We start from the raw sequence: 23,084 nt of genomic DNA, 5'->3' as shown, positions 1-23,084 counted from the left end.
GGTAACTCTATTTTAATGCATGTAAAGCAAACGTTTCGTTTCGATGATCACAAATGTAGGAATACTCCATATAAGTCTCATGTAAAACAATCGAGCAGCGGAAAGCGCATACCGAGTATTACCATTACGCTGCCTAGCGGACAAGTTTTGCGTGATACATCCCTATTGTGGCTGCTCCCAACAGCACCTGCGTGTTTCGGTGGTGGTTTGTAGTGTACGCATGCTTCTGTCTGTAGGAACACCCAAATCCGGACCCGGAGAAAATAGCTTTCTTGTCGGGGCTTGATCGTAGTATGACAGCGTCAGGGCTTGAGGGTACGGAGGTTCGAATCCCGCGCAAGTACGCATTTTTTCTTTTACCACCAGCTGCCTGGGATGTGGCAATGTTGTATACTTGGTAGAGTTTACATACTGATTTATGTATGTAGCCGTGAAAGGGCCATTGGTATTGTGGCAATAGGGTATGGAGCCTGTTGGCTAGGAAACGAGACCCTGTGAACCGACCATTCGTCCAAGGTCGTCAATGGCTACTTTTCTGGGGATATCATAGGGTATTGGTGTCTTTCGTTTTAGGGTTGAACCATAGCTGTCTCTTCTCTAAAGCCGTAATTGAACTCTACACACCGAGCTCGATTGCTGCAGTCGCTCAAGTGCGGCCAGTATCCAGTAATCGGGAGATAGTGGGTTCGTACCCCACTGTCGGCAGCCCTGAAGATGGTTTGCCGTGGTTTCCCATTTTCATACCAGGCTGTACCTTAATTAAGGCCACGGCCGCTTCCTTCCCAGTCCTAGCCCTTTCCTGTCCCATCGTCGCCATAAGACCTATCTGTGTCGGTGCGATGTAAAAAAAAAAAAAATAGAGAGAACTCTACACAACGGTTAAAATGCATTTTCCACCCGTAAATGTCATATTTTCTCAATTTTAAAGCGCATTTTCTTCCAATATCTTGTTTCTAAAAATTTCATTCTTACTTCGAGTTGGACAAATACCGGTTCGATGTTAAATGATATTGGCAGATTGATAATGCTGAGGAACGTGACCAAAGAGAACATGAGTCACCCATATAATCACTTGGCGTATATTTACGTTAAAATGGCATACGCATCCGGCTTCGTCCGGCTTGTTATGGAAGCAAAGACAATGACCAAAGTCTCCAGATAACAGAACTACACATTGACCAAACAACTAGAAAATCATATTTTGCCGTAATTGTTGAATATGGATAAGGTAAAGGCCGGTCTCCACTGTTTAACATTTAACACCAACATGTTAAATTTAACATGTTACAGTTGACATGTATATTGTGATTGTGTCTTCCAATTGACTTTGCATGTTAACTCAGAATGTTAAGTTAACACTTTTAACATGTTGGCGTGTTTTCCGCTCCAAGTGGAAAACATGTCAAGTCAATTCGTTGTTGGTGCGTTGTCGGCACAGCTTCGGCAACTTCCATGATGTTTCCATGCCAACACATAACCTAAACGATGCAAACGACGTGCTCCTCATGAAGTAGGATTATAATTACAACACTCCGCAATACTCCTTCTCTTTGTTATAAGCTACAAATACAGTACACGCACGTGTGTCGTTCTCTCTGCACTATACTAAAATGTCAGAAATGGGGTAGAGCAAGGAGATTACTCTGGACCTAATTAATGATATAATAGAAAGGCCTTATTTGTGGGATGTCTCATCAGAAGAATACAGATATAAAGCGAAGAAAGCCGACAGTTTCCAGGAACTCGAAAATATCTATAATTGTTCCCGCGAGTAAATCGAAAAAAAAAAAAAAAAAAAACCTAGTGTCCCTCCGCTCCCAGTACAGTCGAGAATTGCAGAAAGTTCAGAAAAGTCAGTAGTCGGGAGCGGACGAAGTTTATACCCTGTACTTCAAAGTGGTTTGCTTTTAAAGCTATGAGCAGAGTGAGGGAAGGAAATGTGCCTAATAAAACTGAATTTCTAAATCAAAACAAGAAGCAACAGTGGCAATAACAAAGGCCAATTCCTCTTCATCTGAGTCCATTGTCCTTATTTAAAAATACTAGACACCATCTAAATGTATTACCATAAATTGTATGATGAACTACCTGTATATAAACAAAGGATGTCAAGTTTAACATGTTTATTAAGTGTGGACACAATGTTAAATGAAACAGTTTTTGACATTTAACATTTAACATGCTGATGGTGTCACCAGTTAACATTTAACACTTTTAACATTTAACATGTTGTTGTTAAATGTTAATCAGTGGAGACCGGCCTTTAGGTGTGAACTGTACATGAAGAGAATTATTGAAAATGTTTCATACATAAGTTTAGCAACTTGGTACGGGTGTCAACCTTTGCGAACAATCGAGGTGGCATTGACAGGAGTGGTGTTGACATAGCTGTAAATGGCTTGTGTTCGTGTGTGGATATGAGCAAAATCAGTGTTTGCTTTATTATTATTCGATAAAATTCTGTGATTGGTGTTTTAGTATGAAGAAGAAGGAATATTTTGAGGTAAACTGTAAATGGAATCCACTTCTCTCATGAAGATTCGAAATATATAGAAGGGTGAAGTTTCTTCCATACGTCACTTTGAAAGCTATATTTGTATCACACGTTCAGTATCTTTGGCATTTTTCGTGTAGTTTGACTTCATATTATTAACATTTTAAGAAGCGTTATATGTATATAGTCATTTCCAATTGCCGTTACTCATTGGATAAAGATTTTGGTGTCCTCACATTAACCCCTAATATGTGTTTTCTATACTGTTTCACCATGAAACTGTTACTATACCAATATTACTGACTTGCTTATTACTTACATTTCATGCTCAGTTTGTATTTAATGTAACCCTCAATTTTTTTTCGAACGTGCGTTTGCATTTTGTTTTTGTGCTTTTCTACTTCTAATAATTTTAATATTTATTTAATTATTTCTACCGTTCATCAATTTTATCATGATCCCCCCCCCCCCATCTTTACATTTATTTTTTGATTGTACTATTATTAAATTTACTGGAAAGGAAATAATAAGGCATGGGCCTGACCTAATGTGTCATATGAACCACATCTTAAACAGTTCTTGTGAATAATAATTGTGACAAGACTTGAATGATAAACCTAAAATGATTAGTGTAATGTGCAGTACTTTGCATTTGGGCGCCTTTCAGTGGATTACTTCTACAGCTGTTTCCTAATAAAAAATATGTGTAACAATTCATTTTTGGGTTGGCATGTTTAGGGAAACAGTAAAAGCATATGAGTTAAAATCTGTTGGTTGGCTATACCAATGCAACACATTGAGTTTATTACAATTCTGAAAAGACAATTGTTCGTCTCTTTATACCGGGGCACCACGAATGAACCTGTAAAATGAGCTTAAATACGAAGAACGAGTGCTTACAACAGGAGGCAACTTATAAATCTCATTTTTGCCCCTTATTGGCATCAACTCAGTTAAGGTTAGGTTGAAGGAAGAATCTTACATTCCAATACTTATTTGCTTTTTATTGCTAGTCTATGTAATAATAAAACATATTCTAACTTAAAATCTAGTTACCGGTAAATAATCTTAAAAAGTAGCCTACATGTTTCATGCCCAATTAAGAATGAAACGTGTAGGCTACTTTAAAAAATAATTTAACTAGATTTTAAGGTGGAATATGTTTTATAATTACATAGACTTGCAATAAAAAGACAAATAAGTATTGGAAGGTGGGATTCTTCCTTCAACCTAACCTTGGTTACAACAGGAGGTGCAAACACAGTTGAACAGGAACAAGTAAGCTATTTTATAGGTTGGAAACTGCCCACTACTTGCTTTTAGCTTGTAACAACACGATCTCATTATATTACCCTGTATTAGGGAGATGTAGGCCTACCAATGTTTTTCAGAATCGTAGTATACACAATGGGTTGCATAAAACTAGATTGCAGGGGGTGGGTGCCACCTGATATAGATTAAGCATTAAAAGGATTTCTTACTTGTAGGATATTTAGAACTGTCACGTACCTAAAGTTAAAACTAGGCAACACTAGAAATTTCTTAAAAGCTATTTAACGAAGAACAAGTGAAATAAATTAACTTAGTATTATGATTCAAATGCTGATTCTCAGAAAAGTGATCATAGAGAGAGAGAGAGAGAGAAAGAGAGACAGAGAGAGAATAGCTGTATGCAGAATGTTACATCAACTTACTTACCTCTGCCATTTCTTTTAGAAGTTTCTGTTTAATTTGTGTACTACCGTATTTAATGTTATTCACACATTTCACTATTCTTAATATCAATGTACATGTATAAACCAAAGAAACCCAAAGCCAGCGGACATTTCCAGGCAGAAAGTATTCCTCCGGATATAACATAATTTTGTGTAAAATGTTCTGTAAAGTATTGCTTTTGTTTACTACCGTATTTGTTTTACATCGCACCAACACAGGTAGGTCTTATGGCAACAATGGAATAGGAAAGGCCTAGGACTGGGAAGGAAGCGGCCATAGCCTTAATTAAGGTACAGCTGGTGTGAAAATGGGAAACTACGGAAAACTAAAGGGCTGCCGACAGTGGAATTTAAATCCACCATCTCCCAAGTGACAGTTGACAGTAATTACAAGTAATTAACTTCATTCCGGTTCCATATTGACTGCAAATATTTAAGATGAAATTCTAAAAGAATTTAATTATGTAAAGTCTACCTATTCAATGCACTTCTGCCATTTAATAAATGGCCTGTTTAAGAAGTTACATAGTTGTTTAAAAATAGGTGGACTTTGTATAATTAAATTCTTTTAGAATTTCATCTTAGATAGTTGGCAGTAATGTGACTCAAACCATACCATACAGCCACTCGCTCGGTGTGAAGTATTGTTGATCATAACATCCGATTTCAAATTTCGGTGCTACCTAAAATTGTCAGTTCAATAATACTAGGATGTTTTTTGTTTCCACTGTCAAACATTATTGATGCACTGACGCGTGTCGAGTAGGAACTGTCCTGTGCGGCAGGTCCCGTGGTGTAATGGTTAGCACTCTGGACTCTGGATCCAGCTATCCGATTCGGAGGTTTGCTTTGAAGGGACCTGCAGTGTAAAGGATATTATAGCAGTGGCGTGCAGTGGGCAAAGCAAATGAAGCACAGCTTCACTAAGCCAAAGCAGCATTCAAATCAGTCCTTTAAATTGAAGTAATGATTGCTATTTTTATCTTGTTTCAGCGCTCAGGTTTCTTGTTGTCAGTGAGTAAAATAGCTGCTTCAGTTATCGCGAAAGATTACACAGTGAAGCTATGGGAATTTTCTCCTACATTGTCCCGTGCTCATCTAGAGAATTGGCTACATGGTTTGGGGCACGTAGCTGTGAGCTTAGGGCTGATGACCTTTGATGTTAGGCCCCTTAAAACAAGCAACAGGCTGTGAGCTTACATTTGGAATATTGCTGATTCGAGCCCCACTGTTGGCAGCTTTGAAGTTGGTTTTTTTTTTTTGCCATTTTTATACTATACAAATGCTAGGGCTGTACCTTAATTAGGGCCACAGACAATCCCTTCCTAGTGCTATCCTTATCCTATCGCATCGTCGCCATAAGAGCTGTCTAAGTCGCGACGTAAAATCAGTATTTATGTTATGTTTTGAATAGGAGGACACACTCAAATTTTTCTTTGTAAAGTAAAACGTAAAATCAGTACCCTCAATTAAACCTTATGTCTGCATACTCAGTATATACACTGCATTTCGAACTAAACCACACACACCAGGCGAGTTGGCCGTGCTATTAGGAGCGCACAGCTGTGAGCTTCCATCCGGGAGATAGTGGGTTCGAACCCCACTGTCTGCAGCCCTGAAGATGGTTTTCCGTGATTTCCCATTTTCACACCAGGCTTTACCTTAATTAAGGCCACGGCCGCTTCCTTCCCACTCCTGGCCCTTTCCTATTCCATCATCGCCATAAGACCTATATGTGTCGGTGCGACATAAAGCAACTAGCAAAAAAAAAAAAAAAAAAAAAAACCAACCCACACACACTACATTTCGAACTGAAGCATATACGCTACATTTTGAATTGAAACATACATCTGGCTGTGCTGCGGTTCATTCATCCATTACCAGACGAGGTAGATTACAGACATAGAAGATAGGTATTGGGGGGTGGGGGTGGGAAAGGGGAACTTTGCAACCCAGCCGTGAAACAAATGACACAGCAGTTCGAGAATGATGTTCTTACATCGAAATAACGAATATATTAATAGCCGAATATATTACACTATTACACTGACAAGTGGGAAGTCTGCACTTCTTCAGCATCTGCATGTACTCCTTTGCCTCTTTCAAGAAGATGATTACGTTCCACAGAACCTGCGTGGTTCTGCGATTGTTACACTGTACAAGTAGAAGGGTGATCAGAGCGATTGTAACAACCACCATGGCATTTCACTTTTAAGGATAGTGGGAAAGCGTGCGTGTGTGTGTGTGTGTGTGTGCGTGTGTGTGTGGGTTATTTTAATGCACCTACAAACTCTTGCTGCTCAAGTCTACCTGGAATCTCAGTGTGGCCTTAGAGCTAGCCAATCCACAGTGGACATAATTTTTTCATTATGTCATCTTGAAGAGAGACTAATCTTCATTGCGTTCGATGATTTTGTGAAAACCTTTGAGCTAATCAGTAGGAGCAGGCTTTTTCAAATTGCTGCAGAAGATAGGTTGCCTTCCCAGACTACTCTGAATAGTAATCTCTTTCCTCAGGAACATGCAAGGAACTGGCTGCTTCAGTGGAAGGAGTTTGGAATCCTTCCCTGTGAACAGTGGTATATAGTAAGGTAGTGTATGTACTGGCTCCTCTTTTTGGCATCTTCATTTCCTTGCACCTGAGATATGCGTTTAGAGACTGCACTGAGGGCATATACCTATTATCCGCACACTTTATCTTGGTGCATTTGTGTACGGGGGTGAGGAGTAAGGAGGAAGCTGTCCCGGTATCGATAGTGCTACCTGGTGCTGCCAACTGAATGAAAATAAAATCTGAATTGAATCGAGAATATGATCGATCGATATGAAATTTCTAAACTGTTATCATCTTAAGCCAACAACTATGTCACATACACATTATATAACATTATAAAACATTTCTCGATACGAATCTTGTTCCTAGCATGAATTCTATACTTTGGCTTTGTTGTGTAAACAACAACAATACTAGTACGTAAAGTGTACGCCAGATGTCTCACAACAATGCTTAAGCGATTCATAGTTTGTGTTTCAAAGGTTGCCAGTACGAATCTCGAAGATCGCCGAGGTCGACCGATTCAGCACTAGGGTGTAAATGCACCAAGATAAAGTGTGCGGATAATACATAACAGCACCGATGGCATTCTATTCAGTACCACTCGCCTTAACCCTTTGCTGTTCCTAATGCTCTAGAGCGCTACTGTTTTGTGATTCACCTGCTGTGCTGGACACTCCAAAGCACTCGTCATACATGTGGTCAGTAGAAGTGTGTTGAAAGAAATATTGAAGTCTTCTGAAACCATGCTGCATTCCCATGACTCAGCAAGCTCTCAGCACCTTTTTGAGAGTCTTTCCTGTGTGTTTTTCACAAACAGACCCACTTTATAAACATCATCTTCTGGTGAGAGATTATTCATGTTTGACTTCACACTATGTTGTCTACTTAATCAGGGTGTCCACCCATATGAAAAACCTGGGAAACAGGGAAATGTCAGGGAATTAGATAATTAACGGGAAAACCTGGAAATGTCAGGGAATTCAGGGAAAAATCTGGAAATTCTTTCTTCTGCCAGATAAAATTGACATACCGTATTTATCCGTGTAATACAAACACATTTTTCAGTTTTTATAACATTAATCTAGGGCATGTCTTTTATGCCAGGAATAAATTTTAATGAAAAAGTGTGATCTCGAATGTGAAGTAATCAATAATATCAATAGCTATATGATTGATCGATCGAATTTTCAATGTTTTGATCTGCTTACTATTGAATATTCTTTGTTGTAGGGGAATGGTGAGCTCGATGAATTAGACCTATATTGCGTTCTCAGTTTTTTCCAGTAATGTTTCCAGACTCTGAAACAGCTTCGAAAGTTCAACTGCACAGAACAAAAGTTGCATATACAATCACTCATGGTTTGGCTCTCTATTTCCATAAACAAGTTCTTGAGATGAGTAGTAAGTGCACACATTTCACCATTGGGTTTGACGAGTCACTGAATAAAGTTTCTCAGATAGGCCAAATGGAACTTGTAGTTCATTGTTTCAATCCTGATACTAATGAAGTATGCACTTCTTATTTTGATTCCATGTTTCTTGGTCACTCTACCTCCTCAGATTTGTTTATGGTTTTTTGCAAGCACAGCAAGGACCGTATCTAAAAAAAATTACAAATTTCAGTGGATGGTCCAAATGTTAATAAAATGTTCTTTCAGGATTTTGGTAATTTATTAGATCTAGATGTTCCTATTTTGTTGAACATTGGATCTTGTGGCTTGCATAGTGTGCACAATTCATATAAAATGGCAGTAAAAGAAACCCAGTGGAATATTGTAGAATTTCTTCGTGCTCTTCACTTCTTGTTTTGCTACGCTCCTGCAAGTCATGCTGATTATATACATTATTCAGGTTCAAACGTATTTCCTTCGAAATAGTGTGCTATAAGATGGCTTGAAAATTTTCAAGTCATTGAACATGCTATAGATATCCTACCTAATGTCAAAAAATATGTGGAAGGAACAAACAGAGACAAGAAAATCCCAAGCTGTAACAGCTTCAAAATAGTATCAACTTCACTTAGAGATAAGGTTCTTAAGGTCAAGTTGTCATTTTTATTAACACTTGTTGGAGATTTGGAACCATTCCTAAACGTTTGACAGGTCTCCCATTTGCATCACTCCTTTATGAATCTTTCATTGATGATAAATATCATGACAAGGTTTGTTAAGTCTGAGTCACTGCAGTCTTCAGAAGATCTCCTAAAACGTATTTAGACAGTAAAGAAAATCTTCTGCCTGCATCTAAAATTGACATAGGTTATGCTGCTAAAGCAGCACTTCGTGGCAATCCTGGATTAAATGATAGAGATATATTAGTGTTTTGCACAGATTGTCTAAGAGGAATGGTAGCTTTGTGCAAATAGTTACTGGAAAGGTCACCGCTGGCATATTGTCGTCATCATCTGCAGTTTCCAGCTGTTGGCCGTATCTGCTCACCGTTAGCTTATAAACTGACTAAATTAATTTCTTGTTTTGGTCCAAGTGTAGCCAAGTAGCCTCTAAGCAGCAGACTGCTAAGGATAGCTTTAAATGCCTTTGTTGAAAACAAATGGATCTCGGGTAATGAAGCCGTTCATGTACAAAGGGAGTTCACTTCTGTTTGTGAGAATGATACTTTGAAAGAAGTGAATTCTTTGTATTCTAAAGACGAGAGGTTAGATCACTTGTGGCTTCGCACTGTTCTTCCGATAGTAAATTTGAAAACAGAAAAGTTGGCTTCATTTCTCAAAATGATACTAATATTGTTTCATTGAAATGCTTCACTTGAATGTGATTTTCCTGTTAATAAAGAAATTATAGTAGAGAACATGCTACAAGTATCCGTTGTAGCACAAAGAATAATATGATTCTATCCCAAACCCTGGTGGAATTGAAAAGGTCTCCATTAATAACATGCTCCATGCTGCAAGGAGTGCTCATGCTTTGTACGTTCAAAATCTAAAGGAGAAACCTGAAATATTGGAAGTAGAAGATTCTTTGCAAAAAATAAGAGAAAGGCCGCTTTGTTGCTGAAGGAATTCGAAGAAAAGAAGTGGAGGGTGATGGCAGAAGCTCGAGTCGTTGGTGGCTACAAAGAAGTTTCTTCGCTGAAGCAGTAATGGTAATACATGTAAAAAAAACTTAAAGTGAATTTAATCAGACTAAATTAAACTTCCAAGTTTTAATATGCACATTAATTGCTCATTTATTTTTTTGGATGTTAAGTTTTAAAAATGTTTTTAATATTACTGACACTTCCTTTATAATTATGTTTTTTGTCATCATGTGTCAGGGAAAAAACTGGTTTTTATGTCTGAAAAACAGGGAAATGTCAGGGAATTTTAAAATCTGGATTTGGTGGACACCCTGTTAATGCGGAGTAGTGTTAAAAGGCTTGGAGATATGTTAGTGGAGATAGTGAACTTTCTAATACTGGTTCACAATTGTATTCTGATTAATGTTGTAGTAATAATGATTCCAAAAATTATGAAAATCCTGAATTATTAATAATACCAATATAAATGGTCCATTATTGGACATTATAAATTTTCCATCTAACTCATTCCTGGTTGCCAGCGTTTCGCCCCAGTGTGCTAAGTTGGGCTCATCAGTTGGTAAATAGATGTTGATTCCCACCTGACATCTACATCATCTGATGGCCAGGCAGGCCTCAATTTTTGGTAATGAGACCAAGTCTTTCATTGTGCATTGGCACTGCTGGTGGCTCCAAGTAGCCTACGCCGTGGCCTCTACGGTATGCACTAGCCATGCGTCTTGGTGGGTGTGCTGTTTACCAACTGATGAACCCAACTTAGCACACTAGGGGCAAAATGCTGGCAACCAGGAATGAGTTAGCTGGAAAATTTATAATGTCCAGTAACAGACAATTTACGGTATATTGGTATTATAAATTTACTCATTTGGGACAAATATTTCAGGTTCCCTATGGGAATCAATATCTATATCATCTATTAATAATGTTATTGTCTTTACTTCCTACTAACTACTTTTGATGGTTTTTGGAGTCCTGAACAAGTATCATGTAGACCTTGGGACAGGGTTAGAAGAAATGTTGCTAATGATATCTGGAGCTGCGATAATCATGTTGATGAACTGGAAATATGGGAAAACAATGCTGGTCCAAATCACGATTTACCTTCAGGGAGTTCAGAAAAAGATCTTTTTGAATTATTTGTGGGATGAGAATTTTATGAGCTTGTAGCAAAGCAGACTAATATTCGTGCCAAATACTTACAAAGGAAAACTAGCACTGTTGCTACTACTTGGCAAGACACTAATGCCGATGATGTAAGGGCATATGTATTATCTGCACACTTTTTAGTGATAGATTTATACCCTAGTGCTGAATCGGTCGTCTTCTGTTATCTTCGAGATTCGTTTTGGCAACCTTTGAAACACAAACTAAGAATTGCTTATGAACGCTGTGCGACATCTGGCGTACACTTTACGTACTCATACTGTTGTTGTTTACACAACAAAGCCAAACTATAGAATTCATGCTAGGAACACGTTTCGCATCGAGAAATGTTATGTAGTATTATATATTGTGTGTGTGACACAGTTGTTGGCGTAAGATAATAAAGGTTTAGAAACTTCATATCGATCGATCATATTATCGATTCAATTCAGATTTCTTTTCCATTCAGTTGGCAGTATTACTGGAACCGGCAGTGCTCCCTCCTTACTCCTCAGCCGAGTACAAAAATCTATCACTAAAAACTGCGCGTACAACAGGCGTTCTAATTCATATGGATTTGGTTGGTTGTTTTACCCGACGTTGATGATTACTTCTTAGGAGACTTTTGCATGTGCCGTTAGTAAGGCAGGCAATGACACTGGAATGGTTAAGGAAACTTGGTCAATATTTACAATGAAAATAGGGTTAGTACAAATATCTATACAAAATGCAAAATAAATTACATTTATATCTTTATTAGTTTGATTTCTATGTTATTTTCTTTAAAGGGTGGCATTTATGCTGCTGTCTCTTTTGGGATTTAAATGCCCCTGTCAGAAAACATGGTAATTCCAACCAGACAGCTGCCTTCAATAGGGAACGGCAAAGAGTTAAAGCAAAGACCAAAGTGAGTATGTTGATGATGTTCCTTTGATAGCCCACACAGAAGATTAGCTGCAACATCTCACTGACTGCTGTCATATGCCTGTGAAAACTTTGGTCTAACTGTTAGTCCCAAAAGTCAGTCCTTGGTCCATTGCCATTGATGGACATCCTTTCAAGGGGGTTGATGACTGTCTGCCTTGGTTCTGCAATATCAGACACCTTGTCTCTGGATGCTGAAGTCACCAATAGGATTGCAAAGGCAGCTTCTGTTATGGCTAGACTAAATAAAAGAGTATGGAACAATAAGCTGCTGACAGTATACTTGAAAATGCAGGCTTACAATGCCTGTGTTATGTTATCAGTGCGCTTCTCTATAGCACTGAAACATGGACAACCCTCCTAAGGCATGAGAAATGGCTAAATGGCTTTTATCTTTTCTTTCTTTGGAGGATCTTCCAGATTTCATGGAGAGACAGGTTGCTCATCACCAAAGTCCTGTAATGTGTCAGTGTCTCCAGTATGTATATACTCTGCTCAGCCACAGGCAACTTAGTAGAGATGGGAGTTACATATCGTAACAAGATACTGTATCCTAATCCATAACAGTAAGCTGTTCCAGAAATATTATGTTTCTCCGTAGACCGTAATACAAAAGTAACTGTCTCAGCGCAACCAAGGGAAGGGTAGGGAGTTTCTGATTGGCTAATGGAAATTAGGAAGCATAGCAGCTCGCTTTAAGCGCGCACTCTGCGCAGGCGCGAGCGATACCTTTGTAACAGTTTAGAGGCAGTACTGATGTTCCTATCCTGTTACTTGCTGGTCGGTTACAGATATTCTTTAGTTATTCTAAGTGTTTTGTATAAGGGTTACTGGTGGCAATGCATACAGTAGCGTAGTTCCTCAAAACAGTTATGCATGGTCTTCCCACCTTGCATCTCAAGTTTCACTCCGTGTACTGGACAATGAGTGAGTGGATGGTATTACATCCGATACGATTTATGTGGACAAAAACTCAATTACAGAAAAATTGTTTCTAGAAACGCGTTGAAATAAGGTACCCAATAATAATAATAATAATAATAATAATAATAATAATAATAATAATAATATTATCATGAAAATGAAAACTCACAGCCTGTTTCCAGTCATTCGACAGGGTCAGGAATGGAATGAATGAAGCCCCCATCTAGCGGCGAGGATAGGAATTGTGCCGGCTGCCGAAGCCTGTCGCACCCCTCTGGGGCAAAGATTAATGAATGACAGATCAAATGAAATGATATTGGAGACTGTTACTGGAATGAAATATGACACGGACAACCGGAGTACCCGGAGAAAAACCTGTCCCGCCTCCGCTTTGTCCAGCACAGATCTCTCATGGAGTGACAGGGATTTGAACCACGGAACCCAGCGGTTAGAGGCCGGCGCGCTGCCACCTGAGGCACGGAAGCATAATAATAATAATAATAATAATAATATTTTTAATTTTACCAGTTCATATACAGTAGTTCTGATAATGTACACGGTACTCAAATATCAGGCCCTGAAAAGCTATCGCAAGTCTCATCACGTGAATCTGTGCGTCCTAAAATTTCGTCATCGACTGCAACCTATGAGGCAGTGCAGCAAAAGCTGCTATCGTAATTCTTACCAGTACATAAGAGGAGTGATATACAGAGGAAAAACAGAAAGATGCTAGACAAACCACTAACACTGTAGGCCTAGTTTACCACATATCCACAACTTCTGTATATGACGAAAGACGGTTCTGGAGCCTTTTATGCTGGCTTTACAGAGCGAGTTGGCTACACGGTTTGTGTTATGTAGCTGTTAGCTTGTATTCGAGAGATAGTGGATTCGAACCCCACTGTCGGCAGTTCTCAAGATGGTTTTCGGTGGTTTCCCATTGTCACATCAAGCAAATGCTGGGACTGTTCCTCACTTAAGGCCGCGGTTGCTTCCGTCCTAGTTCTGTCCTATCCTATCTCATCGTCATCGTAACATTGGTCTGTGTCGTTGTGACGTAAAAATAACAAATAGCAAAAAAGTACTGGGTTAAAATCTGCTTATGTCTTGCCTGATAGGGCTATTTCCTCAAGAACCATTCCGGCGGCATCTGAAGTGTATATGACACTCATTCATCAACATATTTTATAGTCTGGTCCTAGTGTTTGTTTTGACTACAGATCCTTGGACATCTATGAATGCACATAACTACCTAAATGAAGGTTTCGGAGTATTGGTTCTCGGAATGTAATTGAGTCATTGCAAATATTTTTCTAGGAATAGTTAAGAATGTGAGTGACGAGCTGGCGAAAGGGACAGTTGGTTAGAAGAAAGCGAGATGAAGATATAGTATTGCTGTTTATAAGTACTTACTAAGTTGCGGTTACGGGCTACAAGAGACAACAAGTATAAGGGACGTTCCTTCCAAAAGTTGACCTGCAACTTGTATGATGTTACTTTTATATCCTAATACTCCAACCTAATACTACAGTGTAACGGATACACAGGAACATGATACTGGAAAGTAACCATTTGTCCCATCCCTACAACTTAGGTAGCTGTGTCATGTCAGGTGTGAGGACTCTGAGCGTATGTTAAGGGCCTTATTATATGGTGAGTTAAGTGAAATGTAAGGCCAAGTCAGCAGACCATATTCTTTGCTTCAAAGAGTTATGCAAGAGAGACTTAGACCGACATTGATCTTAGTCACTGGGAGGGTTTTACTAATGACTGAGGTGCCTGGTGGAAAGCTGTGCGGAGTGGAATTCAGATAGCAGGGAAGAAAAGTACCATTGAGCTTATTGCTAAGAAGACCGGATGAAAGAATAGAGCAACCACAACCAAAGCTCCCTGTCCTAATTGTAAATAGAATAGTGTAGAGTAGAATATCTTATATGACATTTAGGATATATTTTATTATGACACACATTCGATTTCTATTAAAAGATGTTTAGAACTTTGGTGTTTGATGTGTAATATTAAAAGAGGTCCAAGAGATAATGGTAGTGAGAAATAAAAAACACTGAGGAAGAGGACAGTAAGGTCCTTGAAACATGTACGGTGTATGAGGTGATGAAAAAAGTAATTAAACAACTCTTTAAGTATTGCCAAGACTGACTTTTAATTATCAAAGGTATATATATATTGGAGTAGAGATTGTAGTTAGTACAGATCATTATAAAAATTAAACCACAATGGTTAAGTTAATAAATTATTATTTTACATCAGTGGATGAATTTTGAAATTTTAAATTGTTATTACATTTTTTTTTCATTTTGTACCATTAGGTGCTGATGACCTAAATGTTAGGCCCCTTTAAACAACAAGCATCATCATCATCATCAACTCTAACTAGAGTGGGACTCATCAACTACTGAAGATATTGCCAATGCTTGGCAAAATTTGAACACTACATCTGGGTAATAAAATAAAATAAAATAAAAAATATTAACTTGAAATAAATATAACAAAATTGGGCACCACCTGCAAAAGATTTACATGAATAATTGACGCTGTAAAGCATGATAGAACTCCTTCTCCCCAGGCGACGGTCATCACGCTGACGAGGCTCCAACTTGCTTCATTACCGTACCTGCTATTATTTAACCCTGAAAATAAATTTGGGTAGTATGCAAGGTTTTTCCTTATTCTACCAATAAAATATTTACCACAAGTTTCACTACATGAATTTACTCCTAAAACAAAATTAAAACAAAACAAACACCAACAATTATCATCACATAATGAGACAAACTTGTTTTGCCTCTTACGAAATTAAACGTCCACAAACATCTGCAATTTACAAAGAAAGGAAAAATCTCTACATTGTTCTGGGCTATGTTTTTAATTATTGGTATCCTACAGATAAGACGACTGTCCATTCTGAACCTTACATAAATCTATTTATCCCGGGTTATAACTGTATGTTAAAACAAACCCAGTCACCTCACTCTACTCTTGTTAAATCAAACAACTTCACCACTTAAAAAAAAAAAAAAAAAAAAAAAAAAAAAAAAAAAAAAAAACTTCTGTGGACTAAATACAAGACAATTGCCACATCAAATCAATCAAAGAACAACCAAGCGCTGAACACTTGGCCTACAATTTCTTCTAGCAACAGTCAGTTAAGTGCACAACAACACATTATCTCCAGATTACGCCTATAAAACACTACAATTCAGAGTTTGACTTGCAGAAGAACACTATGTAGAGTCTTCCACTGACTGTTCACCGGGAACTTGTAATTAACGAGTAATGCACTCGTCATGACTCTGTAATGTTCGAATCCCACTGTCGGCAGCCCTGAAGGTGGTTTTCCGTGGTTTCCCCATTTTCACACCAGGCAAATGCTGGGGATGTACCTTAATTAAGGCCATGGCCGCTTCCTTCCCACTCCTGGGCCTTTCCAATCCCATCGTCGCCATAAGACCTATCTGACTCAATGCGACGTAAAGCCTCTAGCAAAAAAACCCTCTAATGGTACAGTAATGCAACCGTAAAGAATTCGTACAGCGGAGACTTTGTAATGGTAATCGTCATGAACAGCAACCGCAATGGTCATGAGCAGTAATAATAAAAAACCTGTTGCACACACGCACACATGTATATATATGCTTGTGGTGCTGAATACTTGGCCTACAATTTCTTCTAGCAACAGTCAGTTCTGTGCACATCAATACATTATCTCCAAATTACACCTATAAAACACTACCCCCAGTGTGCATTTCCGTGGAGAGGAATAATTCAGTCTCTTACTTACAAAAGAACACCGGGTAGAGCCTTCCACCGACTGCTCACCGGGAACTTGTAATTACCGAGTAATGCATTTCTCATGGCTCCTTTATGGTACAGTAATGCAATTGTAAAGAACTCGTACAGCAAAGACTTCGTAATGATAATTGTCATCAACAGTGACTATAATGGGCAGGAACAGTAACAGTAATAACCTCATTGCACACACGCACGTGTATATATAGGCTTGCTCCATGTGGTTGTCATGTCTGCAAAAGTCCACTGGAAGCAATGCTCCAACTGAAACATCTTCAAGCGTCGCTTGGTCAACGCAAGCTCGTTCAAACTTGGAGCTTCCAGATTGGTTACCGAGCTGCCAATCCGCAAATAGTGATCTTGCACATTCATTCACATTGATGAATTACATTCTTCAGCATACACTTCCCGGCTGTACCCTGGGTTTCTAAACCTCTTGTTGCAACACTTTCAACCGACTTCAACCATCTATACCAATATAGTCACCGTTTTCCTTGTTGCATAATCTTCACTGCTAGGCTGTGTGTACAGACTCTTACCCAAATTAAAAGTTATACAAATCTAAGGATAGGCCCTGTGCAAATTCAGTATTCCCTAATTACAAATCCTTCTTATAACACTATGTTCTTACATCTTAATTAAACAAATTCACATGAGATTAACCAATTTATATTACAATTTATTTACGAAAATTTCCTAACCTAACATCGGGAGATTGTCATTCACAAACATTTCCTAACCTAACATCGGGGATCGTACTTCTGTATGGTTACAGAGTACTACACCTTCGTCCTACGAGGATGTATGGATGCCATTCAGTTTACTGTGTAACTGATTTCTTTAGATTCCAATGGAATTTTCCAATGGAATTTTGCAGTTACTGTAGTTTTATAACTTTTACTTTGATTGCATTTCTTATTTGATATCTTAAAAGTGTTGTAGGATAATGCTGTATGGAGGTTATTTTAGAAAGCGCTATCATTTTCAAATTTGTTATTTGTATCCATTACTTCACCCTTCTAGGTCACCGCATTACCACTGCATAACTACAAGAGGTAGGCCTAAATGATACAAATCATACTTCGTATTTATTGTTCATTACAAATGCCAGGGACCCACCAACCCGCCCCTAGAAATATACCGTATTTACTTGCATATTGGCTGCACTTTTTATTCCTATTTTGAAGTACTGTACTGATCTCTTGTGTTAGGGCCTATAATATTGACAATGCCGTATCCGTAACGTGTAAATGAATGACGCACTGCCATCTCAGCACAGGGATGCGATTGAGCTTGCAGTGGCCTTCATCCCTTCACGACAACACATGAGAAAGCAAAGGATTAAATGGCAGACCTGGCACACAAACAATCTGACGCAAAAAAAAACAGCGTGCAGAACTCCTACTAGTTCATCAGGCTGACTACAAATTTGACGTGAGATTTGCGGTATAGAAAAATAATGTTAATTATAATGACTTCAAAAAATGAATATATCCACTAAAGGAAGACAGGGGTCACGAAGAGCATGAAAATGAAATACTCTTGAGGCTTCATAAATCTCGTTGGGTTTGGAAACAAGAGTTGACCAGAAGAGGTTGGATATTAAGTAGACATTGGAAGAAAGCTATCACACATACATTACACAATAAAGGAAGCAAAGCAGACCCAAACAATCATCAAGGAATTTAATTACTTTCAATAACACAATTCTATCCATAGCTCTCTTAAACCATTAGTGCTCAGAATTATTTTATTTTTATTTTTTAGTTGATTGTAGTTGATAATTGTAATGATTAATGTATTATCAAGAAAATCATTTTTGAAAAATTTGACATTGGTACACTGAGAAATTTTATGGCAACTAAAGTTGCCACTGAGCATTAGAGTTATCAGTTGAATAAATAAATGGAAAATGAATTTCCATAACTTTGTATATATGTTTTATTTATGTAAAATGTTACTATAATAAAAAACATATTTTAGCTTGAATCAGTGTAAAGCAATGCAATATAGGTTATTAACAAAACTTCTGAAATCAATAAAAAGGAAGCTATGAGTAGTTAAATTTCTGTGAACAAAATCAAATTATTGAATGCCGTACAGGAATCAATGAAAACTAAACTGAAACACGTATTTCAATTATCCTTGACAGTCAGAATTTATGAAAATAGAGAAAGCAATCTGGATGAAGTGGCACTTAACACTTGGCACACAAGTACATTGTGCGATTTTGGCATAGTTTACACCTACGAAACTTAGATTCCCCCTTCACTACAATATGATCTTTTTGATCTTTCCTTACAGCATTCAGTGCTGTCTGAAATGATGGAGATGAAGGTCCAGGGTCTCAATTTTGGGGTTCCATGGTTAGCCAGAAGTTGCAATACCTCTTGTCTTCTGAACTGAATACTCGGAATCTTGTGTCCCAGTTGTTGATACAGCAACCATCCCTGTACACAGCAAGCGTCAACAACCCAGGCAAAGAGGCACCACCACCGCCATTTCTTAATTCTGACTTTTGTTCTGTACTGAGCAGTGAATTGATCATTCATATCTGTTCCTCCCATATAGGCATTGTATCGTGCAATCATATTTAATCATCTCTATGATTATTTTCCTTCTTTCCTTCCTACTGAACCCCTGGGCACTCCTCTTTGGTTGTCTACCATCACAGTTTTACAGTACTGTAACAAGGGCATTCTCATTCCATCTTGCTGCTGTCAGTTGTCCATTACTTACTGCCACACATTTTCCTCTTTCACATTTCTGAAATTGAACATTTGATGGTAAGTTCATTTCTCTGCTTACTCTGTTTTCTCTTAGGGTTCCTGTTCCACCTAGGTTTCGATTACACAGCTCTTCCAGTAGCCGGACAGAAGTAAACATAGTCAAAATACAGTTTTGTCTCTTGAGGAACATAATCAGTCCTATAACCACATCCTCACCTTGATCCAGTCCAGTATTTGTTAAACTTGTGTGAGGCCTACAGTAAGGTTTAGCATGGATGATGTATCCTTATGGACTGGCCAAAACCCACAATTTGAATCCGAAACGTATAGCTTTACCCCAGGTGAATTGTTTGGCTCCATGTCGTCCATAACACGGAATTATACCTTCATCCACATAAAGATCAATCCCATATGGCATAACTTTAAAAGTTTCATAGATATGGTCAAATACAAGTCGCACTTTATAAAATCTGTCTTCGTTTGTATGAGTGTTGTCATTCAGATGGAGGTACTTGAGAATTTCTTCAAACCTGCGTCTTCGAATAGCATCACTATCTATCTTCACATTGCAGTCTGGATCATCCTGCCAATACATCCTCTTGTTAGGCAGTTGATGGTATCGAGACAGCAGCATGATACCAATCACAGTGGACAGTTTGTCAAAAGTGACATTTAAACTATGGGGTCCATTCTGTCCTGCATATAGGTTAGTCTGTGTTACTATAAGATCTATTAGTTCATTTGTGAAGAAATACTGGAATACTTGTAATGGCGACATCAGGCTATTTTTCAGAAAATACAAGGTCGATAATTTCAAGTATTTAGGTTGCGTGTTCTCCCAGGATGGTAATATAGTAAGTGAGATTGAATGAAGGTGTCGTAAAGCTAATGCAGTGAGCTCGCAGTTGCAATCAACAGTATTCTGTAAGAAGGAAGTCAGCTCCTAGACGAAACTATCTTTACATCGGTCTGTTTTCAGACCAACTTTGCTTTACGGGAGCAAAAGCTGGGTGAATTCAGGATATCTTATTCATAAGTTAGAAGTAACAGACATGAAAGTAGCAAGAATGATTGCTGGTACATACAGGTGGGAACAATGGCAAGAAGGTACTCGGAATGAGGAGATAAAGGCTCATTTAGGAATGAACTCTATGGATGAAGCTGTACGCATAAACCGGCTTCGGTGGTGGGGTCATGTGAGGCGAATGGAGGAGGATAGGTTATCTAGGAGAATAATGGACTCTGTTATGGAGGGTAAGAGAAGTAGAGGTAGACCAAGACGACGATGGTTAGACTCAGTTTCTAACGATTTAAAGATAAGAGGTATAGAACTAAATGAGGCCACAACACTAGTTGCAAATCGAGGATTGTGGCAACGTTTAGTAAATTCACAGAGGCTTGCAGAATGAACGCTGAAAAGTATAACAGTCTATAATGATAATGTATGTGTGTATGTGCATTGTTGAAGGTTCGTAGGGATTCTCACATTTAAGCAAATTGTAGTCCATTTTTCTTGTTACCTCCCAAGAACTTGATGATGGCTTAACCTTTTTCACAGGTTTTTTGAAACGTTTCGATGTCGGTGGTCTTCCCTCTACCTCCAACTCCATCCCCTCAACATCATCATGATCATCATTTTCGGGATCATCAAATTCAACAATAGCCTTGGCTCGTAGAATTCTGCCAGGCAGATGTTAGGCACCTTCTGCGACGTCATATAAATCTGAATCTTCATCTCTAAAACTAAGAAACAATGTTAGGTTTTGGTCCACCCAATCAATACACATCACTATCCAATCAATACACATCACCTGACATTGTTTCTTAGTTTTAACCATATCAATACGGATCTATATGATGAAGTTCGTAAATTGTACTATCTTCATCGGTGTCGGCATTTACAGTTTCATATGAAGGAATTATACGTACTGACTGTATTGCTCCTGGGCCATAAGTGTCCTCGAAAGAATTTATATTATCATCCACTGAGAAAAGTTATCAGCCCTGTAAAGAGGGAAACAAATATTTTGCTTATGCTAGTGCTCATTCGCAACTTAAGTTGCCATTCAGATTTAAAACATAGTAACGCTCGCATATAATGAGATGGATATATGAAAGCAATTCCTATGCATTTAGTAATCTTTCAAAAGCTTATATTTTTAGCTAAATTGATTTACTGATAATAACTTATAATTTACTTATATTTTTGTGGGAGTATGTTCATTCCTTGATTGCCCATTGTTGTTTTCCATTTAAATTTAAAAGGTACAGTTTACAATATTTTAAAATATTTGGCAACTAAAGTTGCCTCTGAGCACTAATGGGTTAAACCAAATACAGTAGAGACAATACGCGACACTTCCGGATTTAGCCTTGTTAAAATGGGAGCCAATTTGCAAGTGGTGCTCCTAGTGGCGTGACTTGGAAATTTGCGCCAAATTCAAATATCAATGGAAAAGCATATACGGAAATGGATAAATAAATTACATCTAGAAAGAAAGTGTCATTAAGATATTAACTTCAAAGTTGGTAAAGCAATTCTGGATAAACTAATGAAGAACTGTTCAACAGGTTATTATTTAAAGACTGAAATTAGGCATATAATCAAGCTGTGAAATGGACTGCTGTGAAAGGGCTTGGTCTTTCATTTATGCATTACGCCTTAGCATTCCTGCCTGAACTTTTACGGCTAGATTTGTCTTTTGTTTTCTCATTTAAAAAAATTGTATCATCACATTAAGACACTCGTCAATAAAAATATTGGCAAATTCCTTACACACATGATTCAATGAATTAACATTTAAGAGCTGGACAATTTTCCCCTTAACTTGAAGCCTACTAATAGAAAGAAAATTTATAAATTTAGCCTCAAACATTCAAAATTTCCCTATAAGCAATACTTGCCATTACATTAGGATAAAGCAATCATTTTGTTTCAACAAAATATGTCCATTTCTTAAGTCATCCATATTTTCTACAGTGCTTGACTATGCATTATGGCATTCCAAACGGGGTAACTTGGAACACAAGCAGCCACACACATATGCACAATGCATTTTCCTGAATTAAATCAAAACCCACAGATTGCACCTACGACGACACATCGATATTGAAGGTTAACTGCTTCACTATACAATAAGATAAGCTTATTATATTTTAAGCCAGTTAAAATATGGGTCATGCAGGTCAGACATTTAGGAAGTACTGTAGAAATCTCGTGTCACTTGAAGAATATGGATGCAAACACAATATTTACTTACATTTTCTTGTCACGAGGGAAACGGAAGTAAGACTGCGAATCCTTCTGCACTTCATAGTTATTGCAGCCAAACACAGCGCATATCTTTCCACTCACGTTGAGAAGAGATGTAAAGGAATAACACACGCTACTATTTACTTACGTCAGCTTACTGCAAACACACAAATATCGCCAAAAACTTCACAAACAAATACACGTACTCTTATGAAAGAATCATTAACTCCAGGTCACTTCGCTAGACAGAGCTCTAATCGCTGTCCCTCGATATCTCGCAGAGTGTCGCATATTGTCTCTACTGTATTTGGTTAAGCCACCCAGAACCTCAGCTTGACACACAAATTGGAGAATACCAAGGTGAATTCAAAACGGGAACAAGTTCATTACTTGTAATATTTTTGTAATTCATTAAACAAAAGTTTTGTTGTCACATTTGTAGATTTCAAAAAGCCATATGACAGTGTAGACCGAGAATTCCTTTTTAAAGTTCTAGCAGATT

General features: G+C 38.0%; 1 protein-coding gene across 6 annotated transcripts in view; it reads left to right on the top strand.

Annotated features, from left to right (window-relative positions):
• Positions 1–2,297: 2,297 nt before the first annotated feature.
• LOC136877349 (uncharacterized) overlaps positions 2,298–23,084 on the top strand; it is a 264,500-nt gene continuing 243,713 nt past the window's right edge. Inside the window, exons 1-2 of one of the 6 annotated variants that reach the window (XM_067151313.2) lie at positions 2,299–2,503; positions 15,121–15,252. The gene's annotated coding sequence lies outside the window, so the exon portion shown is untranslated. Of the gene's footprint in view, positions 2,558–15,120; positions 15,253–23,084 lie in introns of all 6 variants that reach the window. The other 5 variants (XM_067151317.2, XM_067151316.2, XM_067151315.2 and 2 more) reach the window with 5 other exon arrangements.

The sequence above is a fragment of the Anabrus simplex genome, chromosome 7 (genome assembly GCF_040414725.1).
Source record: "Anabrus simplex isolate iqAnaSimp1 chromosome 7, ASM4041472v1, whole genome shotgun sequence".
Lineage (NCBI taxonomy): Eukaryota > Metazoa > Arthropoda > Insecta > Orthoptera > Tettigoniidae > Anabrus > Anabrus simplex.
The sequence above is the reverse complement of the archived record's forward strand: the minus strand, read 5'-3'. Positions and strand labels throughout refer to the sequence as shown.